At 42.8% G+C, this 22,806-nt stretch overlaps 1 long non-coding RNA gene across 1 annotated transcript in view; it reads right to left on the bottom strand.

Annotated features, from left to right (window-relative positions):
- LOC115509792 overlaps positions 1-17,266 on the bottom strand; it is a 107,557-nt gene extending 90,291 nt beyond the window's left edge. The window contains exon 1 of the long non-coding RNA XR_003967499.1: positions 16,808-17,266. This is a non-coding gene — a long non-coding RNA (uncharacterized LOC115509792). The remainder of the gene's footprint in view (positions 1-16,807) is intronic.
- Between the last annotated feature and the right edge of the window lie 5,540 nt (positions 17,267-22,806).

The following is a 22,806-nucleotide window of genomic DNA, read 5'->3' as shown; positions in this document are numbered from 1 at the left end:
AGTGTGACACTCACGACCCAGTGTGACCTGCCCCTACCTGTGCTTCAAGGCTGCTCTTTGCTGTGCACCTCTGCATAGACCCTGTCCTCTCTTCCAAATGGGGGGGGGTCTCCACACGCCCCCAGAAAACCCATGTGCATTCTTCCCCACGAGCTTTCTCACCTGATTTTCTCTGCCTGAATTTCCCCCCTATTCTATAATTATCCACTAGAATCCTACTTTTTCTTCAGGGATTGTCTCAAATACTATGTTTTTCATGTAATTCCCCCCTCCTCCGCCCCAGCCTTGCCTGACACAGCCTCTCCCTCCTTTGAGAACATTGTAACACTTAATTTATAGTCCCTCATCTTTTTTACCAGGTTCCAAATCATATTATAGGCATTTATAAATTTTTCTTTTCTTCCCTATTGGTGTATAAAATTTCCAAGGAAAGAGGGTAGTTCTGACTCACTTTCTTTTAACCCACAGCATCTAATGTGGTAAAGATTTGGTTAAAGGAATGGATGAAAGAAGTGTAAGAATTTCAGCAGGAAGGGGGTTCCCAGGAAATCCCTCTGCCCACAGCCAACAATAACAACAACAAAAGTAATTGGTAAAACCATAGAAAAAAGAAGAAACTCCCTCCTGATCTGTGAACACACTATACTCAGTGGGTTAAACCGCCAGATGCTGATGTGTCATCCCAGCTGCACACAGCCCCTCTCATGCCTCTCCACCCTTAACTGTCAGTTTTGGTCCCTCAGACCCCTGATCTTCACAGGGCCAGTGGGAGCTGATATCAAGACTGCGTGCGACAAATGAGGAACATAAGATCCTGATCACCAAGATCCCACAGGAATCAGAAAAGAGACTGAAGGTAAATCGTAGCTGATGGAGCATGAGGAGGAAGACATGGACCACACTGCAGTTTCCCCCAGACCACATCACACACACGTTTGTGTCTGACCTGTGCCTTCAGAGCTGATGTATCTGGACAAGGATGTGGCCGAGTAGCCCGGGTCAGATTACCGTTCTGCCTCTTCTGATAAACATTCTCAGTTCACCTTGTGTAACAGAAAGGGATCCCCAGATGGAGATGCACAATAAAATTGATTGTGAATGAGTAGAAGTGAGAGCCCTAGAAAGGCCTTCCTGGAGGTAAATGAAGTACCAGACAACATCATCTAGAGAATGAAGGAAACAACTTCATCTAGAGAATGAGGGACAACATCATCATCTAGAGAATGAGGAGACAACATCATGTAGAGAATGAGGAGACAACATCATCTAGAGAATGAGGAGACAACATCATCATCTAGAGAATGAGGAGACAACATCATCTAGAGAATGAGGAGACAACATCATCATCTAGAGAATGAGGAGACCACATCATCATCTAGAGAATGAGGAGACAACATCATCTAGAGAATGAGGGAGATGACATATCTAGAGAATGAGGAGACCACATCATCATCTAGAGAATGAGGAGACAACATCATCATCTAGAGAATGAGGAGACAACATCATCTAGAGAATGAAGAGACAACATCATCTAGAGAATGAGGAGACAACATCATCATCTAGAGAATGAGGAGACAACATCATGTAGAGAATGAGGAGACAACATCATGTAGAGAATGAGGAGACAACATCATCATCTAGAGAATGAGGAGACTACATCATCATCTAGAGAATGAGGAGACAACATCATCTAGAGAATGAGGGAGATGACATATCTAGAGAATGAGGAGACATCATCATCTAGAGAATGAGGAGACAACATCATCATCTAGAGAATGAGGAGACAACATCATCTAGAGAATGAGGAGACAACATCATCATCTAGAGAATGAGGAGACCACATCATCATCTAGAGAATGAGGAGACAACATCATCTAGAGAATGAGGGAGATGACATATCTAGAGAATGAGGAGACATCATCATCTAGAGAATGAGGAGACAACATCATCATCTAGAGAATGAGGAGACAACATCATCTAGAGAATGAAGAGACAACATCATCTAGAGAATGAGGAGACAACATCATCATCTAGAGAATGAGGAGACAACATCATGTAGAGAATGAGGAGACAACATCATGTAGAGAATGAGGAGACAACATCATCATCTAGAGAATGAGGAGACCACATCATCATCTAGAGAATGAGGAGACAACATCATCTAGAGAATGAGGGAGATGACATATCTAGAGAATGAGGAGACATCATCATCTAGAGAATGAGGAGACAACATCATCATCTAGAGAATGAGGAGACAACATCATCTAGAGAATGAAGAGACAACATCATCTAGAGAATGAGGAGACAACATCATCATCTAGAGAATGAGGGAGATGACATAATCTAGAGAATGAGGAGACAACATCATCATCTAGAGAATGAGGGAGACATCATCATCTAGAGAATGAGGAGACAACATCATCTAGACAATGAGGGAAAGGCAGCTGTGGCACACCACATGGGGGCCTCAGTCAGGTTGCAGTCAGGGTGACTGGACGTTCCAGAGTTGTGCTCACTCAGGGGAAGCCAGCACCTCTGCCCCCAGTGCCTTCAATCCTCCTGCACCTGGATTGGGGTGGGGGGTGGCTGGGCAAACTGGGGAAGCACAATAAGCCCTCTGCCCCTACCTGTGACAGACCAGCCCAATTAAACACATGCGGTGTGCCTATTTACTTCAGGTGTTAAGATTGACATCAAAGTGCCATGTTGTGAAGGGTCCAGGAGCAGACATATTCTACCAGAAAAAGCTTGGATCTCTGTTCTGGGATTACTTAACCAAATTGGCCCAGCAAAAACTTTCTGAGCGCCACTAACTCAGTGCAGCAGCTTCAATTTATTAATGGCGTGTGCACAAAGAATTTGGGATTCCAAGTGCATTTCCTTGCATTAGTTAGGTCCTCGGGTGAGCTCATGTCTTAGCCTGTAATGCATAGGAATCATAATGCTCAGTTACAAGTAGTCCAGGATCTAATTGTGTGTGTGATGGAGCCACTCGGGTGCAAACAAGCTCAGATTTATGGATGGCCGTACGGACTGCAATTCTAGACCACTGGTGGGGGTGCTACCTTACTCACCGGGCGGAGTCAGGGGTCAGAAAAGGAGTTTTCAGGAAAGATGGATCAAGGGGAAACACGAGCACAAGACAAGAGCTGGGATTCCAAGCCTGCAGAGTCACCCAGGAGCAGTTCAAGCTTCTGGGCCCCTCCCTTTCCCACTCTGTTCCCACTTCCATGTGTGACCAGCCTTTCCACTTCCTATGGCTTCTCCCTTTGGTGTCTGACTGGTTCGTTTCCTCTTCTTGACAACTGACAACTAGAACTGCAGTGTATCCCCCATCACCTTCCCCCCCAGAATATAGTCCTTCTGAGGTTTTCTAAGGGTCTTCATCACCAGTAGCTTCTTCTGATGGTTTTATCCCAGTATCCATTCTTGCTATTTCTAGAGCCCACAGAGACAGAAACGAAACCTGTACTGGGTACCCAATGACAGAAGAGGACAGTCGTTGAATGAAGGGCGTGTCATCCAAACTCTGTGGGAGGCCCCGTGAGGACACGGGGGACACCGAGGACAGGGATGTGTGGGGGGAGGGGGTTCCTGGTCAGGAGCAGGCTGAGGGGAAGGAGGGAAGAATAGAGACAGACAGAAGGGCTTTTCTTAGCTCCTTGGCAGCCTGGCTAATGGTCGAGGACCCATTGCTTGACAAGGGGAAATGCAGCAGAGGAAACAGTGGGGACTGGCCTGGGCATCAAGGAGACGCGGAAGGAATGGACCAGGGATACACTGGGAGATTGAACAGTTACTTACATGTTTATATTCCTTTCAGGGCAAATGTGAATTGGGGCTTCGGGCCCCACATGCACAAATCTCCAACATGTTAGAGAAGAAAGCGGGGAGAAAGTGGCACATTTTTACTGTGGTCTTGTCCTTTTGTGAAACACAAAACTGATAAAATTCAGCACTTTCCTTCTGGAAATCTTGGTTGATAAAAAACGAACCTGGAGATCAGGTGTAACCCCTGGCTGTCAGGCTCTTCACGCACGCTCTTTCCAATCCTAGCTGCTGTGTCTGGGGGAGGTGGCCACAGTGGTCACTGTGGGCTGAGCCCCCCGTTGGGGCCCAAAGCTCATGAGACACTAGATCTGAAGGTGGACAGTAAGTGTGACACTCCCAGAGAGGCTTTAATGAAACACGATTTCAGTTTGTAAATTAGCTTGAAATAACTATTTCTTGGGAAAGTTGGGGACCTGTGAGGAGGACAAAGGCTCAGAGAGCTATTACGGGAAAGACCCAACTGGAGGGCATGGTGGACCTTAGCGAAGCTTTCAGGATGGGAGTGACACGTTTACTGGTAGAAAAGCTCCAAATCTACTTTAAAGTGCCAAATGGCAACCTTGCTGTGGCTCTATCCTGAAACAAAGGAAGTGGGAGACATCAGTTGCATTGTTACTTTTGGAGATATTATACATTCTGTGAGTCATGTTTACATTCGGTCTTAATATAGAAGGAGTAAGTTATTATTAATTTGAAAGCCATATCAGAGCCTAAATCGAATGGCTTATCTTCACTCACAATATAAAAAACACTTCTGGTTCAACCTTCACTCTGTTACAGAGTTCATCGTATGTTTACCTCTACAACACAGCTTTCTCTGAGAAAAAGAAAAGAGAGAGAAATTCCTACTCACATGTGGACATTTCCAGAGCAAAAAAGAAATACCTAGTCCCATTATTTCCTTGAATGTTTTTTAAAACTGTTTTATGATTAGTCTCATGGAATTATTTGTCATTAATCTTTTTGTTAATCATTCAGGAAAAACAATAAATCTGTAGATTGTCACACATTTAGATCATAAAATAAAATGACATGTATTTATGAAAAGTTTTTAAAAAGCAAACTATGGGGGCACCTGGGTGGCTCAGTCAGTTAAGCATCCGACTCTTGGTTTTGGCTCAGGTCATGATCTCACCATTTGTGAGACTGAGCCCCATGTCGGGCTCTGCACTGATGGTGTGGAGCCTGCTTGGGATTCTCTCTCTGGCCCTCCCCTGCTCAAGTTCCCTCTCTTTCTCTCTCTCTTTCTCTCTTTCTCTCTCTCTCTCTCAAAATAAATAAATAAACTTTAAAAAATAAAATAAAAAGCAAACTATTAATAATTTTTGAAATGGAACTGCTACCCACTTATCTGTAGGTATAAGTCCCCAGATGCCACTGGAAATCACGTGCAGACCATGGATAACATAACAAAATGAGCCACCACAGTCAGATGTCACTGGGTAACAACAATTCAGAGCATCACCTGTCTTTACTACTTTCACTATGTTTATGTTAATACAGGAAGCCTTCTCCTTGTTCCCCACATAGCCAAATTACTTTTATTTTCAAAAATTGGTCCAAATGCGACCTGTTTATGAGGTTCCAATGGCCACGTGGCCCACAGGACCCATACATCTTTCTGTACTCTCCTCACAGGTCCTCTGCACCACCGAGGTGGGTGATCACCAAGCAACATGCAATGTTTCTCCTGGTCCCTTGATTGTCCATGAACATTTTTGTGTGTTTGTTGCTATTTAACTTTGTCTGTATTTGTATTTTGTGTCTTCAACTAGATTTTTAGTTTTTAATTTTTTTAATTTTATTTAAGATTTTTTTAAGTTTATTTATTTATTTTGAGACAGAGAAAGAAAGAGCAAGTAAGAGCATGGGGGAGGGGCAGAGAGAGAGAGAGAGAGAGAGAGAGAATGCCAAGCAGGCTCAGTGCAGAGCCCAACTTCAAGCTCGATCCCATGAGCCATGAGATCATGACCTGAGCTGAGATCAAGAGTCGGCTGTTTCACCTAGTAAACCACCCAGGCGCCCCCAGATTTTCAGCTCATAAGGGCAAGGACTATGCTGCACCCCTAGTTCAGTGCTTGCCCCTATAGACATTCAGTAAAGAAGTGCTGGGTCTACTTGAAGCCATTAGCCATCAGCCAGAACAAGTGCTAACTTGTACATACAGGGGGCCATCAATTCCACTCTGGTGTAATCAAAAGTGTTGCACTTGGTGATTTGTTTTCTTAAACGGTATATATCTTTAATAATCTGAATTCTTTCATGAATATGCTATTTTGCTTCTAATGATTATGGAGATAATAAGAATACCTACAATACTGTAGATTCTTGTGGGTTTTACATGATATAGTTCATAAGTAAAGCAGTCAGTGTGGCACATTTGGTAGCTAAGTATTAGGTTATTATAACCTATTATAACCTGGTTATTAGAACCAAAACCTGGCAGTCTATTTTCATTAGTATTTCAATATAATATATAAACAGTTTGGATTTGTATGAAGAGGGGAATGGTGCTTGTCACTTAACCCACTGAACTTTTTAGGGTGCTTCGGTAGCCCAGTCAGTTAAGCGTCCGACTCTTGATCAGGGTCTTGGGATCTCAGGGTCATGGGGTCAAGCCCTGCGTCAGGCTCTGTGATGAGTGTGAAGCCTGCTTAGGATTCTCTCTCCCTCTCTCTGCCCTTCCCCCACTCATGTTCAAAACAAATATTCAAAACAAATAAATAAAAAACTTTTAAAGAACCACTCCTGAACTTTTGGTCCTGTGCAAGTATGACTTTGCTGGTTGGTTTAGCTGTACGATGTCCCACTTTAAGACTGAGCTGCAAAGAGCTGAGCTGTGCTTCTTGGCATGTCTCCACCGCCTGTGTGTCCCCCCCCCCTTTTTTAATCTCCTCTTCCTTTCACTTCCTATCTCTCCGTGCCTGTGTCCACTGCCCTTTCCCTGCATGCCCACACTGACTTTCCCTCATGGCGTTTCTCCACTGCTTCTGGTGTGAGAAACACTGCCCAAAACTTAGAAGTTCCACATTTTGAGCTCTTGAAAGAGTGAATTGTTTTATTAAGTGGGACACATCTTCCGTTGAATTTTCCCCAAGGAAGCTCTTTGGTACAAGACATCTGGAGAGGCTGGAACGGCTTCTGTGAGCTGGTGAGGAATCTGTTTGAGGTGTGCACAGGGTGAGCTGTCTAACCTCGCCCATGGGCTTGGTTTCTCTTATTTCCCTTCCCATGAAGGTTTAATGTTCTTGTATACTCCACCAGGATTTTGTGAGGACTGTTTTGAGCTGGGGAAGACCACGTGCCATGGGGCACGGTGGTAAAAACCCAGTGTTCGTCTAGACCCACAAGATCTTGTGTGTCGTTCTGGGTGCTTCAGGGTACCAGAAGTAGGACATGGGTTGTGTAACACATTTTAGCTGCTATAAATGTGTTCTGATTAGGCTGCCTTTCCCTGGCTGTTACTACTACGTAAACAGAAAGGAAAGGCGAGACATAAAGCCAACGGGTCCGTGTCCTTAAGCATCAAGCCTAGTGATATGAACTGCAGACACTGCCCTTCCTCCATCACGACAGGTGAAGAAGATCCACCACAATCTGATGGAGTCAACAGAAACAAAGCAGGAATGACAGAGCCACGACAGCACGTACATTTCTGTGAATCTTCTCAGGACAACTCACCCGCTATAATGGCCAGAAGAGAATTCTTGCCAAAGTAAAATAAGACCATAGTCACAAAATGGATAAAATCAAGAGATACAACAACTTAGAGTCAGTTTTCAGCTACACATTTGAGTTTCACACAAGATCCAGTGGTTTTTCAAGATGATCAAGAAGTTTGATTGGATGAGTTCTGGGAAAATTCAGCTGACCTTGGCAGTCCTTGATTAGACCCATCAATCAAAAATAATGCCTCCTCTAAATTTTCCAGGGTGCTGGTGTTAGGCTTGCTTCCTGCTCTTCTCCGCAACAGCACCCCAGACAAGGACTGGGAGGTGCTGCCCTCTGTCAGGGGCACTGCCACCAGCGCGGAGCCCCATCACCCTGCAGCGACACCTTCCCAGAGCAGGCTGTGCATGAGAATGGCAAACACCATTACAGAATGTTAGAAGGGGAAGGAGCTGAGAAATGACAGAGTTCACTCCCCTCATGTGAAGCCAGGATTCTGGGACCCAGAACGCTGGAATGACCTATTCAAATTCATCCCCAAATCATCGGGAAGGTGAACTGAGATGAGGTCTTCCCACCCCACCAAGACACACATGGGCTGTCTGTTACTATCTAGGTTGGCTATGGACAAACAAATCTCGCTGAGAAAATAAAAAGGACAAAAAAGAAAAGAAAAGAAAAGATGACTACAGTGGATAATATTTGGTGAAAATCCCCCCCAAGAAGCTAATTGGAAAGAGAAGTTTCCTAGTGTCATTGGCCATTTTCAATAGATTGAGGAATTCCTCAGAAGCTTGTACAAGGTGTGCAACATAACTGCTACGATCAAACCAGCAGGGCATGCCTATCTCTGGAAGAGCCTCCAAAAGCAGTCAAGGAATTCATTACTGGCCTTCCTGATCCTATCCTTTGCTAACTGAAAATCCAGGGACACGAGCCAGCAGTGATGGTGTTGCACCAAAGTTACAGTCAATGGCCCCATTGAGCACAGTCCCCAGTCAGAGAGAATCTAAGTGGGAAGAAGGGCACGGACGTGGGGCCATGTTGAAGGAAGGAGGAAGGGAGTGGAGATACCACACTGAATGTTTTTAAGAGAGAGAGAGAGAGAGAGAGAGAGAGAGAGAGAGAGAGACCCATTTTTCTAACGTTGACTGTCTAACATCACATCTCAGGAATACGCGTATGCTAAAACAAATGATTCAATCATACCCAAGATGTGGAGTATTCGTCACAGGCTGAGTATATTTTCTAACTTTTGCAAAATTTAAAACATATGCAATGTTATGGATGAGGAATGAGGGGTCCCCTGTCATCTCACAAATGTGACGGCCTTCCCTGTCACAGTGACCCCTTGATCGGGTACTGTTTTGATCATTAACTTTAAAAGAAGATGAACAGGTGGCACAGCCCATTTGTAAACAGGTGTGTTAGCTCCTCCCTGGAGAACAGACACAACATTTCTTGGCTTGCACTTCGGGTGTGGGTCTCTTAGGGAAAAGGGTTGTTTTTGAGCTAACACAACCCCAGTAACAGCATATTAATTAAAAAAAAAACAAAAAAAACAAAAAAAACAAAAACCAAAAACCAAAACATTTGGGCAGTGAAACTACCTCCACTCTTATTCCTGGTATTATGAAAAGAACAACAAAAGATAACTGATAGACTTAGAACACAAACTCAGTGGAAAATTCCAAGGGTTAATTCTGTACAAAATGTGCCATGTTAACCAAGGAACAAGTCATAAATTAGTCTGCAATTTACCCGAGCCAACTATTAAGATTCCCCTCCTGTTACACACAACTGTCCAGCATCCACCAGCACGTCCTGCTTCGTGTAACCCCTGACTCCTGTTTTTAAGCAAAGACATGCAGCTTTGCAGCGACTGAGCTACTCAAATTCCCAGACTCCGAGAGACCATAAAAACACTGCTTCTAATCTTACTTTTCTTTGGTAGGGTTTAATCACAGATTCTTAATTCTGAACAGATAGGTATGTTCAGTCAGGTCTGACTCAGTGGAAATGTGGCAGGGAGTCGTCTGAATGGTCGGAAATGCATGGCCAGTTTCCAGTTTGAACTGTCCTGTCCTCTTTCTGATGCCTCTTCGGCCAGTGGGGAGCCCGCGGATGACCAAACCGGGCGGCTTGCTGCTGGCGTGGTGCCGGCTGCTGATGTCACAGAGGAAGCCAGAGGTGAGAAAGTAGGACCAGGGGAGCTTCCTGTTTGTCTGGGAGGTTGGGTCCCGGCTGCTAATCCGGGGCTTAACCACGCTCTACTCAAACGTTCTGTTGTTGATCTCTGGGATCAACAGCTTTGAGATGCTCAGAAACTGCAAATCAGACAGCTGACATTTGCCAACACTCCTTCCTCAAAACAGCATTTTGCTCACTGTTTCGTGCATTCCCAGGTAAGCAGAGACTTGTTTGCATCCTAACTGCACACCATAACAGGATGGCTGATGTCAACCTAGAAATTCTGATGAGTGAGGACCAAGGACGCAGAACCCACACAAAGTCCAAATCTCGAGCTCTAGATTTGTGTAAGAAGGTGATAAACTCAAATCATAGATTTAATTAAGTAAAGAAATGTGATTATATAATGCTATGTAATTGAGAGCTAAGTCTCAGAATGACCACCCAGACCCCTGAAGTGTTAATCATCTAAGGAAGGGACCTCAGTGTTTACTCCACTTGTACCATTAAGTCGGAAAAGTGGTTTACTCTATTTCAAAACATATTCAAGGGAAAGTAGATCTGGAAGAAATTGTGACTGCCCTTTATCAGAAATATATATATTTAAAAAAATATGTATATATACACTTATTTAAAGTAAGTATATATTTGTATATAATCTATAAATATAATCTATAACATATTATGTATATGTAACATAACATATGTGTTGTGCAAATGTAATATATAAAATATTAGCTATTTATATATTTATTTTACAGATTATACATGAATATACACTTACTAAAATGTGTGTGTGTGTGCGCATATGCACACACACACGCACACACGCACGCACACACGCACGCACACACGCACACACCCTGAAACACTGTGGGTCAGAAGTTTAACTGTCATCTCCACCTCTTTGGCTCTTTTGACATACTAGGTTCTCAGTGCGTGCACGTTGTATGAGGTGTTCAGTCAAGTGGTAAGAAGGAAGGGGCAGCTGAGTTTCAGGAACCAATGCCTGCAATTCCCAAAACTGACTTTGATGTTTTTTTCTTGCAGGAGAAGATGGTGAGGGAGCCCCCAGGCTGCCCATCCTCGTCACTGACTCTAGCTAGGCTGTTAACTAAACTCTTCTAAAATGCAGAGTCTGAACATAATTGATAAATGTGCAAGTAGGGTCCATGAGAAAGAACAAAAGAAAGAATCACGACCCCAGCAGCTGAAATTCCCATGGTGGAAGTCGTGTCCCCTGATCTTGACCCGAGTTAATGTCCGCCCCAGACATGGTGGCCTCGGTGCCAGCGGCTTGTCTGAGCTCCCTGGGGATGTCTCTTTCTGTTCCTTTGGTGAACTTGGGCTTGGGAAAGTGCCCATACAACACAACCTGTGGGATGGGTAGGGGTAAATTGATATCATGGAACTCATTCACACCATACTGGCCATAGGAACACTACGATTAGGCATAAAATTTTATTCTTCTGGTAATATACTTCAAGCCCTAAACAAAGCCAGTGAAGACAGGAATTTCCCTTAGGAAGAAGAAACAAGAATAAAAGAAAAAAACCCAGTTACCCTGAAAGATAAACAGCACAACCCTCACTGGCGACTATCACCATTCACTCCAAACTGCAGGATGTGAGGTCAAACATACACTCGTATTTGGAAAATGCAAAAATGAGGACCTGTCATACTGACTCCTGAGCGACCGGAACCACAGAATTTCTCAGTGCAATACACCCAGTTACAGCATGTGTCCAAAGTGCAAATGATCACTGTGTCATAAAGGAAGCCAGCAAGTCTGTCTGCAGAAGAGGCTGACGTGGGTAAAGCTATGACCAACTGCCATCAGCACACACATCAGGGCAATTGCAACTTCCCACCCTTCAGGCTTGTGACGATCTCCCCCTCTTCCCTGCAACTGGTGATTAGTACCTTCCACGACCCAGACAACAAACAGCTGGATGGATGCCAAAGGACCATACATCCGTGGTCTACCGTGCCCTTTTTAATCAACTTCCTAATTAAAAAATGCCATGCTGGCATGAGGTATGAAGGGAGTAGGCTTGGGCTGTTTCACAAAATCGCAGCCCCTAATCCGGGGGTTGTGGAAAATCTGTGTTCTTACAGATGTTTATGAGTTTTCCTGGTGCAAAGATAGAATCAATTTGCTTCTGCCTGGCCCTCAAGACGTATTAAATTTATCCTGAAGGAAACTGGTTTCTGAAAAGCTCTTGCCCAGATGCATTAGGCAGGTGGGAGTTTCAGTGAACCAGAGGGTCCAGTAGCAGATGCAGCATTGATTTCTGAATGTTCACAATCTAGCAGACAGCTCCAGAGCAGACTTGATTTGATGGCTCTCTATGGGGTGCCCTGCAGACTCGATTGTTTCCACAACCAGTCTGGCTAGCATTGTTTCATGGCGACAATGCTCTGTGCTCTCAGCTTCTGTTCAGATGGCACAGGCTAGTGGCATACATGTGCCCGGGTGGCAGGGGATGGGGCCAGATTTGAAGTCAGGCTCTAAGAACTATCTATCCCTTTCAGGGCTGAGTGGTACAGTAGGCCCTGAGATCGGGAGGTGATACTGACTTCAGAAAGCCATTCTGTTGAGGGCCATCCAAATACACCACGAGTCTATGTTGAGATATGGCACGAAGATACCACCCAAAACAGGGTTTGAAACTAGAAATCCTAGAACGAACATCTTTGTCAATGCACTAAAAAGAACCCCCGCCTCATAAATTATTAATTCACGAGTTGTTTGATTTAGAGATGTAAAGCTGACATTCCAAACCTGAAAATATCTCAAGCGAATGTCCAGTAAGCTTAAGGACATTCTCTCTAAAGCAATTTCAGACTGGAGCTGTCAGACTTTAGCCAAAAGCAGTCGGTGTGTAATATTGAGCCATAAAGTTCCTTGCAGCTCTATTGATGGGTGCACAAATATATCCAAAGCAGGTTGACACGGCGCACGTATTAACCCAATGGCTCAAGGGCTTTCAGCTTGCACAGAGCACTGTCATATCGGCGGTTTAGAAACACATACACACGCTCACTCACAAAACCCTTGAAGAGATTAATTGAGTACTCCTGGGAGTGCAAAAATACATCGTAGTATACAATGTTAAAGAAATAAGGCCAAAAACAAGCTCTTGAAAGAAAAATATTTACACCATGTTCATGCACAATCAATGGGATCCCTGGCAGAGACTGGCCCTTGTCACCTGAGGCAGAGCGGACCCCTCAGGGCACACCGCTGCCTGTGCACCAACCACTCCTCCCCAGCGAGGCAGAGAGGGCCTGATCTTTCACTAATGTTTTGGCATCTCACTCGTTGCTTTAAAAATTTGCTATGGAAAGCTGCTTTTCTTTCCAAAGTTGATCTCCAACCGTAGAGGTAAACCAAAAAAAATTTAAGAGGGAGGAAGGAGGGAGGGAAGGAAGGAAGGAAGGAAGGAAGGAAGGAAGGAAGGAAGGAAAGAAGGAAAAAAGGAAGGAAGGAAAAAAGGAAGGAAGGAAGGAAGGAAGGAAGGAAGGAAGGAAGGAAGGAAACAAGAAAGGAAACAAGAAAGGAAAGAAGGAGGGAAGCAAGAAAGATTCCCTTAGAAATCACATTTCCAGGCAGGTGCACATCACCATATTTCTAGCTGTGGGACCTTTTATTCTTTCATTGTCTTTGAAGGCAAGCCCTTCCCAACCCCACGGTGCCTGAGAGCTAATGTGACAGATAGTGGCATAAAGTGAGTCTGTCAAGTGGAAACTCATATGACATAATTTTGGCCCTTAAAACAAGCTGGGCTACAACTCTGAGACCCAGCCGGGCACAAAGGAAGACACTGGTAGGTGACACACCAGTGTCCCCTTCTGTTAGTAAATGGACACATTGAGAGCAAAAACTAATGCTCATGTTTTGCCCCAAGAAAGTTATAACCTGTCATCAAACTACAAGGAGTCATTTTGATCACAGAAAGCTTGGCTCAATGCTTAGATAAAATCTAGCATGGAGAAAGAACAAATATTTCCTTCCTCTAGGTAAGATTCAGGAATCTGAGAACAATTTGCTGTTCAATACTGCTGAGTTAAATAAAAAAAAGTCAACTGTTTTCTCATTCTTGTTTACCAGCAAATTGAGAAATAAAATTGAAAAAAATTATAATATGTATTCATAGATGCAAAAATAAAGGACCCGTCTATTATGCAAAAAATAAATGGATAATCAGCTCAGTGTGAGTATTCAGAAACTTGCAGCACGAGGAGAAAACGGTCAAAGCCAAACGTCAGGCAGGAGCTTCCCACAAAGGGTTAATATGTTTTCCGATACCTTGTGTTTGAGGTTGAGGTTAAGGTTTGCTGGAGAGAGTTTTCTCTTTTTTCGGAAAGGCAGAGTTTTTTTTTTTAAACACAAGAAATGACCCTCCAAAAAGTTGCATTTTCTGTCAAATGGTTGCTGTCATTGTCTAAAGCAAACAGCTAAATAAAGTGAAGCAACTCTTTCAAAAAAAAAAAAAAAAGAAAGAAAGAAAGAGAGAAAAGGAAAAGAAAGCCTAAAAATAAAAGCAAACTAGAATCACGAAGTGATGTGATATATTTAAGAAACTGTCAATAGACGGTTTGAGGGTAATAATTCCTACTTAAGTTCCACCTTAGAAACACGCGAAATAATTAGGTCAGTGAAAATGAAAACCTTACCTTTTAAGGAGAGTAGAAATTATGAAAACAAGAGAGAACTATTTATCAGTGAATTCCCGGAGAAGGAAGTATATTTAACTAGACACTGAAACACCCATACTGCAGTCTTAAAGCCAGAGAATTATATAAGAAATGTGTGTCACTGGTGACAATGGAAAACTGGGGTTCCAGCAGGCTTACCGTTATTTCCCAACTCAGAAGACTGGTTTGTAAAACCAGCTTCCAATTTTTCTTTCCCCCGGAAAGAACGGAAAGTATCAGAGGCTGTGCTGATTTTTATATTTCCTATCTATGGATTGTACAGATCAATAGAAACTTGAGTTCGGTTTCCACAATCTCCAGTAAGTTGCTGGTTAAATTGGCTAAAATCCCCTTCCCAGCCAGGAAAAATATACACCAGTCAAAACTAATTATGTCTGGGCTTCACCTGAAACAGCGTTCGCGAATTTTACTGGCCTGGAGACACTGTTCCGGCAAATATTAATTAAACACCTTGAATAATGGCTGCTGTACATTTCTGAGCACAGGAATCTCTAAACGGGGAATTTTCACTCCAGACCCAGGCACGGGAAGATGGATGGAGCACCCACCCCAAACCAGCAGCAAATGACTGTTCTTTTGTTACTGACCAGGAGGAGTTGAACTTTGCTCCACTTTGGGAAGCAGAGCCACCGCTCTGGAAACAACAAGGAGGACAGGACATATTTACCTGCAGGGACCATCAAAGAGAAACCTGGAGCATCGCAAAACAGAGTGGTCCAGACGCATGATCTGTGGCTGCAGCCCCCGGCCGCTTCGGCTAGGCCGGCGTCTGGCAGGCAGCCGTCCCCACGGCAGCCACCCTGCCTTCCATGTCGGGGACTCACCCAGAAAAGCCCGCACCCCGCTCCACGGCCCCAGAACTCTTGCGGGGCTCCTCAACGCCTACCATTTGTTCCGCGTTCATCCAATCAACTTTCCACTGCACATCTTCCCTCTGCCGGCGCTCAGACGCCAGGCCACTGCTCATCTGTATGGTAATTATTTTGCCACATGGACAAAAGTAATAATGCTTTCAGACAGGAAACTAACAGGCCTGAAGTCGAAGATGGAAATTAATAAGTTGACACCACTAAACGCCGGCCGGGCTGTCGCGCGTGCCGAGCGGGGCTCCCGGGGAGGCCATGGCCGCACAGCACCACCAGCACGCCGCTGACTTACCCTGTGTCGGGCTGCATTCTCTAAGAACTACCAAACATATCCATTTCCCCAAATCCTAGCCCGGGGAGGGGACTTCAGCGCTGCGCTAGGTATTTTTCAAGGGATAGCTGTGGCTTCAACCAGTCATTTCTAACCTTCCTGTTTATGAAGCTTGCAACACAGTCAGACAAGATTGGGGATGCGTGCTGTATGTTTCTTACATTGTACCCACAGGCCCCTAAATCTCCGGAGCAGAATGGGTATCATGTGCAGAGCCGTATTCACTGTAATAGATGGGAACTGTGAATACCAGAGGCAGGCCGGGAACAGTCACCCGGGAGGCCGGTGGATCTAAAAGCACCCCCCGCCTCCCGCCATTGATGTTACGGTGGATTCACACTGTGGCCAAAGGCAGTGCTTCACATGGTGCGAGTGCCTAACATCCAAACAAAACAAAAAGAGGTTCCGAAGCCTGTGCTGGACCGCAAAGGGGGAGAGCAGCCACACAAGAGTTAACTGAACGGAGTCTTCACCGTCCCTGGGGTTGCCAACCACACTGGGTTCTGCCTCACTACCGGCTCCTGTGATCACTTTCTTCTAAAACAAAAGACATAAAACTATCTCTCCAAGAAAGTTCAAACATCCTCCATCTCTCGCTATTGCTCGAAGGGAAAAAAAATACCAGAGAAAGTTTGATCTGCAAAGGCAAGACCAGATACGGTTTCAAAATACGGAAAGGAACATAGATACATGACTTTCATTAGCATTTTTCCGGTAAAAAAAAAAAGTGCTGATTTTATAGATGGCTTCTTGGGTCAAGCAATAAAGCTTCAGTCCAGCAGTAACTATACCACCGCGCTGTCTGCAGACCTCTGTTATAACACTCACCACTATGAAAGTCCACATTAAATCACAAAGGCTACTTAGCACCTCCCACTCCTCCCCCTGGACGCTAGCCTTGCAGACACAGACTTCTGTTTAATGACAACCCAGCAGCACACAGGTATCTGGGGGCCTGCCCACGATGATGTGATACCGGAGGTCTAGCTCTCTTGGAGAAGGAGCCCATTCTTGGCTCATTTGCACACCAAACCAGGCGATTTTAAGAAGTGCTGTGATCTGTCATCAAATAAGAACTGACAGGTAGGGAGGGAAACAACCGTTTGCTGGGGAGATCAGATGAAATAATTCTAAAGAGCTGGAAGTTGCAACGAGCAGATAAATCATATGCAGCCTTGAAATAGAGAGAAAGCGATACCTTTTCGCAGAAGAGTTGGTGGCCATCGAGAGAGATCCCGTTCCGCAGTCTATTTCTCTACACATGCAGGGCTATTTCTGCTGTGGAGAGCCCATGGCACGTGTTGATCGCGTCTCCCTATACATCCCCGCTCCATCCGCCCCTACCCTCCAGCGCTGTCACTGTCAGCTCACTGTGTAGACGGAGAGTCTGGGGCAGAACCACCACCAGTGATAAACCACTGCAGGCTTTCCACAGAACACAATGCTGACTGTGGCTTCCGTCGGGGTGGGGGTGGGGGGTGGGCAGCGCAGAAGTCTGAAGTTCCCAAGAACACCTTATTCTAGCTTTCAGAGGTGATTCCCCTAAATCCCGAGCCTCTTGCCTGACGTGTTGAGACCAGACACACTGGTTCCTACACAGGCTACAGTTCCCTTCCCACCCAGCCCTGCTGGAAATCACTGCAGTGCGAGAGCTAGAGATGCTTTAGGAGAATATCCTGTACCATTCTGCCTTCTCACAGCACAACACCCCTTTCACTGAGACTAAAATATTTTCCTCCCCCTCCCAACTTTTCCAATAATCACCACGTGGGGAGTAAGGATTTTTTTTTAAAGAGATACATTTTAGGAAAAATTTTCCAAGAGAACAGCCCGACACAGCAATGCTTATCAGTATTTCTTCACATAATAAATAGGCATTTGTGCGTTCTTCCTACTTTTATAACACCTGGCTTACATTTTCTCTGCCATCTCTGATTACTTCTACAGATACCCTGAGGACTCATTATGATGTCAAAGCTTAAAACAGTTTCATTGTGAAAACAGGCATAGAAAAATCATTGTGTATGCTTGAACAATGCAGGTGTGAAAGAGACACAGAGAGAAGAGAGGGAGGCAAAAACAGACAAACAGGAACAGAGTTACAGAGAGAGGAAGAGGGAGGGGGAGAGGGAGGGGGAGAGGGAGGGAGAGGGAGAGGCAGGGAGAGAGAGGGAGGGAGGGAGGGAGAGAGAGAGAGAGAGAGAGAAAGAGAGGGAGAGAGAGGACAGGACACAAAGCATACTCCAAAATGAAACCATGTTGCATTGAAATACAGCCTACTCATGGAAAATGTATAGCTGCTACCTTAAAATAATCTGATATCAGAAAAATCATACAATAGATTACTACAAAAGTAGAGAGTTTAATATTATTTCTTGTACAAGTTATGATCATTGTAGACAAGATTTCTAATTTGTGGTATGTGCCAATTTAAAAAAATATCCTTTCTTTAAATATCAGCCACACATGATATTTGGATACAATTTACCCCCACCAGTGCAAAATAGAATTTAAAAAATAATTTTATGCACACACACAACTTAAAGTTTGTAATATCTTTTCTCTTTAGTTTAATTTGGAATAAACATAGATCAGTGCCAGGTGTACGTTGTGGTAAAGAAGGTGGTTTGATGAAACTTAGCTGGCGTGCTGAAAAATATGTTAATCATTTGCAAGTCTTGTTCAAGTTTAGCCTCTGTTACTCCTTTCTAAGGAATGCTACACATATTTTCAAAGAAGACAAAAAGAAGACATTTGTGAAAAGGGCCCTTTTAAAAATTTGAAAGTAAGAAAACAAATAATACTATTGCAATGAAATTATGATATGAAGTAATTTGATTATAAGAATTTACCAAAAATAAAGATCTTTCTTTCTGAATCTGCATTCATTTGCTTCCTGGACAGACTTCTGGTGTGACTTTGTGTCAAGGCAGACTTTATGGCTAGGTAGTAGATGCAGTTGAAAACCTGGTTATTGATTGGAATTGTAGCCCTGAACTCAAGGGGACAGCCAGATGGGCCACACTTCAATGTCAGGGCAGGGCGGTCTTTACCAAAAAGCGCCTTGCTAATCCCTCTTAGTACACTAAGTGGGTTTCTTGATATAAAATATTTAAGGGTAATTAAAATGTTAAGTTGTTTGAAGTTAAAAAGATAGCCATTAAAATATGAAATAAGTAAACAAAGTATTTTAGGTGATATACTGTGTTTCTTAAACAATACCTCTCCCTCAAATTAGATTATCTTACAGGTAGAGTTGGAAATCTACCCATATGACTCTGAAAATATTATTTAGGCAACAGAATAATTTTTTCACAGAGGACTGGTTTGGATTTTTAAATCACACATGTGAGGTGTTTCTAAAAGCAAATCAACAAATAGTCACATTACTGACTCTAAATTTCAAGTATAGTTTTAACGAATAGAGAAACTTTAAAAAACCTTGAAGTTGCAAAAATAAGTTATTTCTTCTCCCTAACGTATTGAAAATTGGCATAGAAAACAGACATAAAACATCAGGTGCATTCAGTAGTAAGCCATGAAACAAATATTTTCAAGACAGTAAAAAATAAATAAGCTACGTGAAAACACATCAGGAACAATGAAAACCATATACTGAAGAGGCTCCTTTTCTAAAAATGCTCACATTTTCCTAAAATCATGCTTGTGCTGTTTTTATAACCCAAAAGGAAATTAGGTGCTTTCATTCCTTCAGGGATTTTGGTACATCACACATCCACGGTCACAAATTATTGGGCCTTCAACTTTGATGTCAGCTTCACATGTATGAAATCAGCCTAAGTTTTACTGGAGGATGCAAGTTTAGCTCAAGAGAAGTTGAAATTTATGTTTTACGTGCACTTATTTATTGCCTTACTGGTTCATCTTGATAATCCTAGTTCATGGTTCCGAAAATAAAATTTTATCAATTATTACATAAATTTCTATTACAAAAATATTTTCCACTTGAAAAAACATGTCTACCTAGTGTTTATAGTTTTTCCACTCACAGTTGTACATATGCACGTAATTCTAATGAAATCATGTTTGGTGATTTGGAAAGTAGGGTAAAATTTTTATGTGCAAAATAAAATACTGAGATTGCATATCCTTTCTGCCACCATCTTCAGAACACCCAATTGTGACCGTAAAGGCTGCTCCTGCTTCTTCCTCAAGGAGCACAATCATTAAGGTGATGAAAGTAAGCCATTTTCACATTGCCAGTAAACTAGTAGGAAGTCAGTCACCGCTGAATGTAATTGCTATCAGCAGCGGACAGCTCCCGGTGCTGAAAGGGAAAGGGAGAGGAGCCTTGCTCACAATAGCTCACTCAACCAGCCTTTGAAAAATCACAGCAAAACTGAATGAGGTGGCAAAGTGCTCAGGCTGAATAGCACTGTCTACAGAACAATGGCAGCCAGCTCCAAATCCCACTATAATCACATTAATGAGATTAATCAGTGAATTAGCAGCAGTCAAATGTCAGGGAGGCAAGGAAGAATCCAACCAAGATTGGTAATTAACTTTTTTTTGGGGGGGGGGAGGGAAAAATCAACTATGCTACCTCCTAGGTTTCTCAGAAGTTGACAATTCTGCTTTACAAATCTGAAGTCTACATGTACTGATCAAAAGGCAACAGCATAATTCTTCATCTTATAATATAGATGCAGGTATCACGCTACTGTGCCTTAACTACAGTCCCCTGAGAAAAGTGATGTCACTTTAAATAATCCTCACAAACTATCAGGCTTTTGTTGTTTTGAACTTTCTAAGTGTGAAATTAATATTTAAAATGAAATCATTTCTCTAATACTCAAGCTAAAATATATTTAAAAAATGGCTGATTTAAAAAGGAAGGATTATATAACAGCCGCTAGTGCTTATGAGTAGTCCGTGCTACTGTAGCAAGAGTTTTAAAAGAAGTGCCATCAAGTAAAAAACTATCTTACAAACACATCAGCCATGGTCTATTGTCTCTAATACAGAAAATATGTAACCACAGTTCAACTTTAAGGAGAACTTTAACCAATGAACTTATTGTACTCAACATCATAGAATAATACACTTTCTTCCACATCAATTAGAAAAAATAAACTTCCATTTTTCTAGAATGTGTCACTTGGTAGTGCATGTAATATACAATCAACACTTTGTATTCAAAGTTCTTGAGAGGTGAAAACTTACAGGAATGCAATGGAACTGTTTTTCAAAAAGGAATACTGTGCAAACCATTTTTTTAAAGGTGATCACATTTTTATCTGTATCAGTTAGAAAGCAACATAACTTTTATGAACTTGAACAATTAGAAAGACTCCCTTATGCCTATAAGGGTGGTGGTAGGGTGCTTTTCTCTATGAAGTTAATTTTGTGCAGTAAAATACACTTAAGCCAAAAAGCTCCTATAAAAATATTTTTACCCTAAGTAAATAAATAACTTAAAAATTCTATACATTATATAGTGTTGGTAACATAAAAAATTGTCATGGCTAGTTTCATACTAACTTCAAAATCAGTGCTCTATATTTTGAATAAATAACTATCATGTGAATATTTGCATATATATTTATTTCTTTATTGTGACCTATCTTGAAATTAAAGTGTGCAGTTTGAACGTCCAGTTTATTAATTTAAGTTGCTTTAGAAGACATATTTCTGTTATAATTGAAATAATGTTTCATCATTATGAACTTCAAACATTCAGGCTATAGTTAAAAATCTTCGAGTTTCTGAGTTTAAACAATATAAGCCAACTTTCTTACCATCTAGGCAAATGTAACATCACAGCAAGGACATCTCATGTTTTAACAGCCTCTGTAAAAATGCTATGCTTTATTTGCAATGTAAAGTAACCCAGTAAAGTCTCTGTGAAGTTCTGGCTTCAGTGCCCGCAAATCCTCCAAGGATCGTCATGCAGCAAGTTTGTTTTTGTTTTTTGTTTTTTTTTAAATAAACAACACCACAGTTAAGGCATGCATCTCAATACCCATTTTGCCGTAAAGAGAGACTTCTGTGGATTACGCACTCTCTAGACCTGGAACATTGCAGCTCCCAGCCATGCTGTAAAAATAACTTTAAAAAGGAGCAAACAATGGGCACTGCAGCACGAGGCTCCGGACCACGGAAACACGTCCGCTGTCCACCGAGTCCACAGAATTCACCTAACGAAGACCACATACCTCACGACATGACCACAGCCGCTCACAAGTTCAAGACAAACTCACTGCTGGTAACTGTGCTGGCTCAACAGACACCCAAAGAAAAGAAAACCCCTTTCCACCACCGGTCTGAAAGGAAGAGAGGAATATGCCTACCACCGAGATGCAGAAAAGGTTGCTTTTTGTCTCCAGTGAATATTGACATCATAACCCATAGTCCAGGGAATAAAGCATAAAATGAAATACACCCACCAACAATAAGTAAAAAAATCAGGGGGCTTCAAGAAGACTGCGAGGAAAGCTCTCTCACTGCTTAGTGTGCGGTAGCTTAGGGAAAAAATGTCGCCCGGGCAGGACTGACAAATGCAGTGCGATCGGCTCGCAGGCCTGAGGGATCTGTTTCACTTCCACATGCGTCCCCTGATGCACACACTCCCACTCATGCTCTCGATATGCTTTTTTTTCCTCCACATTTTTTTTTTCACGAGCTCCAAATCCCCGGCATATGACCTTCTGTTAAATAGATAAAAAAAAAAATTGCTTATCAGTCATGCAAATGAGGCTGAATTCATTTTCCACAACAGATGGCCTCATAGATAATGATGATGGAAGAGAGAAAATTGAATGTCTCTCACAAGGTGGCCATGGCAACCGAGAGCAGAATAATATCAATAATAAGCTCACTGCATAATAAGGTTGTCAATCCCACAAATCAAAGTCTCCAGCTAAATCAGGTGTACCACCCCAGCTAGTTACCAGGTAAACACACACACACACACACACACACACACACACACACACACACACTGCAGTTTGCACTGACCATGAAGAAAACTAGAATTTCAAGGCATGCTGTGGAAATGCGCGCGCGCGTGTGTGTGTGTGTGTGTGTGTGTGTGTGTGTGATCGGAGGGGGGTGGTTTGGTAATGGAATGACAATGTGACATATCTTTTCTTTATTTTCGTTTCATTATCTTTTCTGTAGTGGACTTGCTTTCGGGAAGGATGTTTAAATAGCCATGTTGAAATTTGGAATGTGGAA

Source organism: Lynx canadensis, chromosome A3 (assembly GCF_007474595.2).
Source record: "Lynx canadensis isolate LIC74 chromosome A3, mLynCan4.pri.v2, whole genome shotgun sequence".
In the NCBI taxonomy this organism is placed as follows: domain Eukaryota; kingdom Metazoa; phylum Chordata; class Mammalia; order Carnivora; family Felidae; genus Lynx; species Lynx canadensis.
This window is presented reverse-complemented; position numbering and strand designations above follow the sequence as displayed.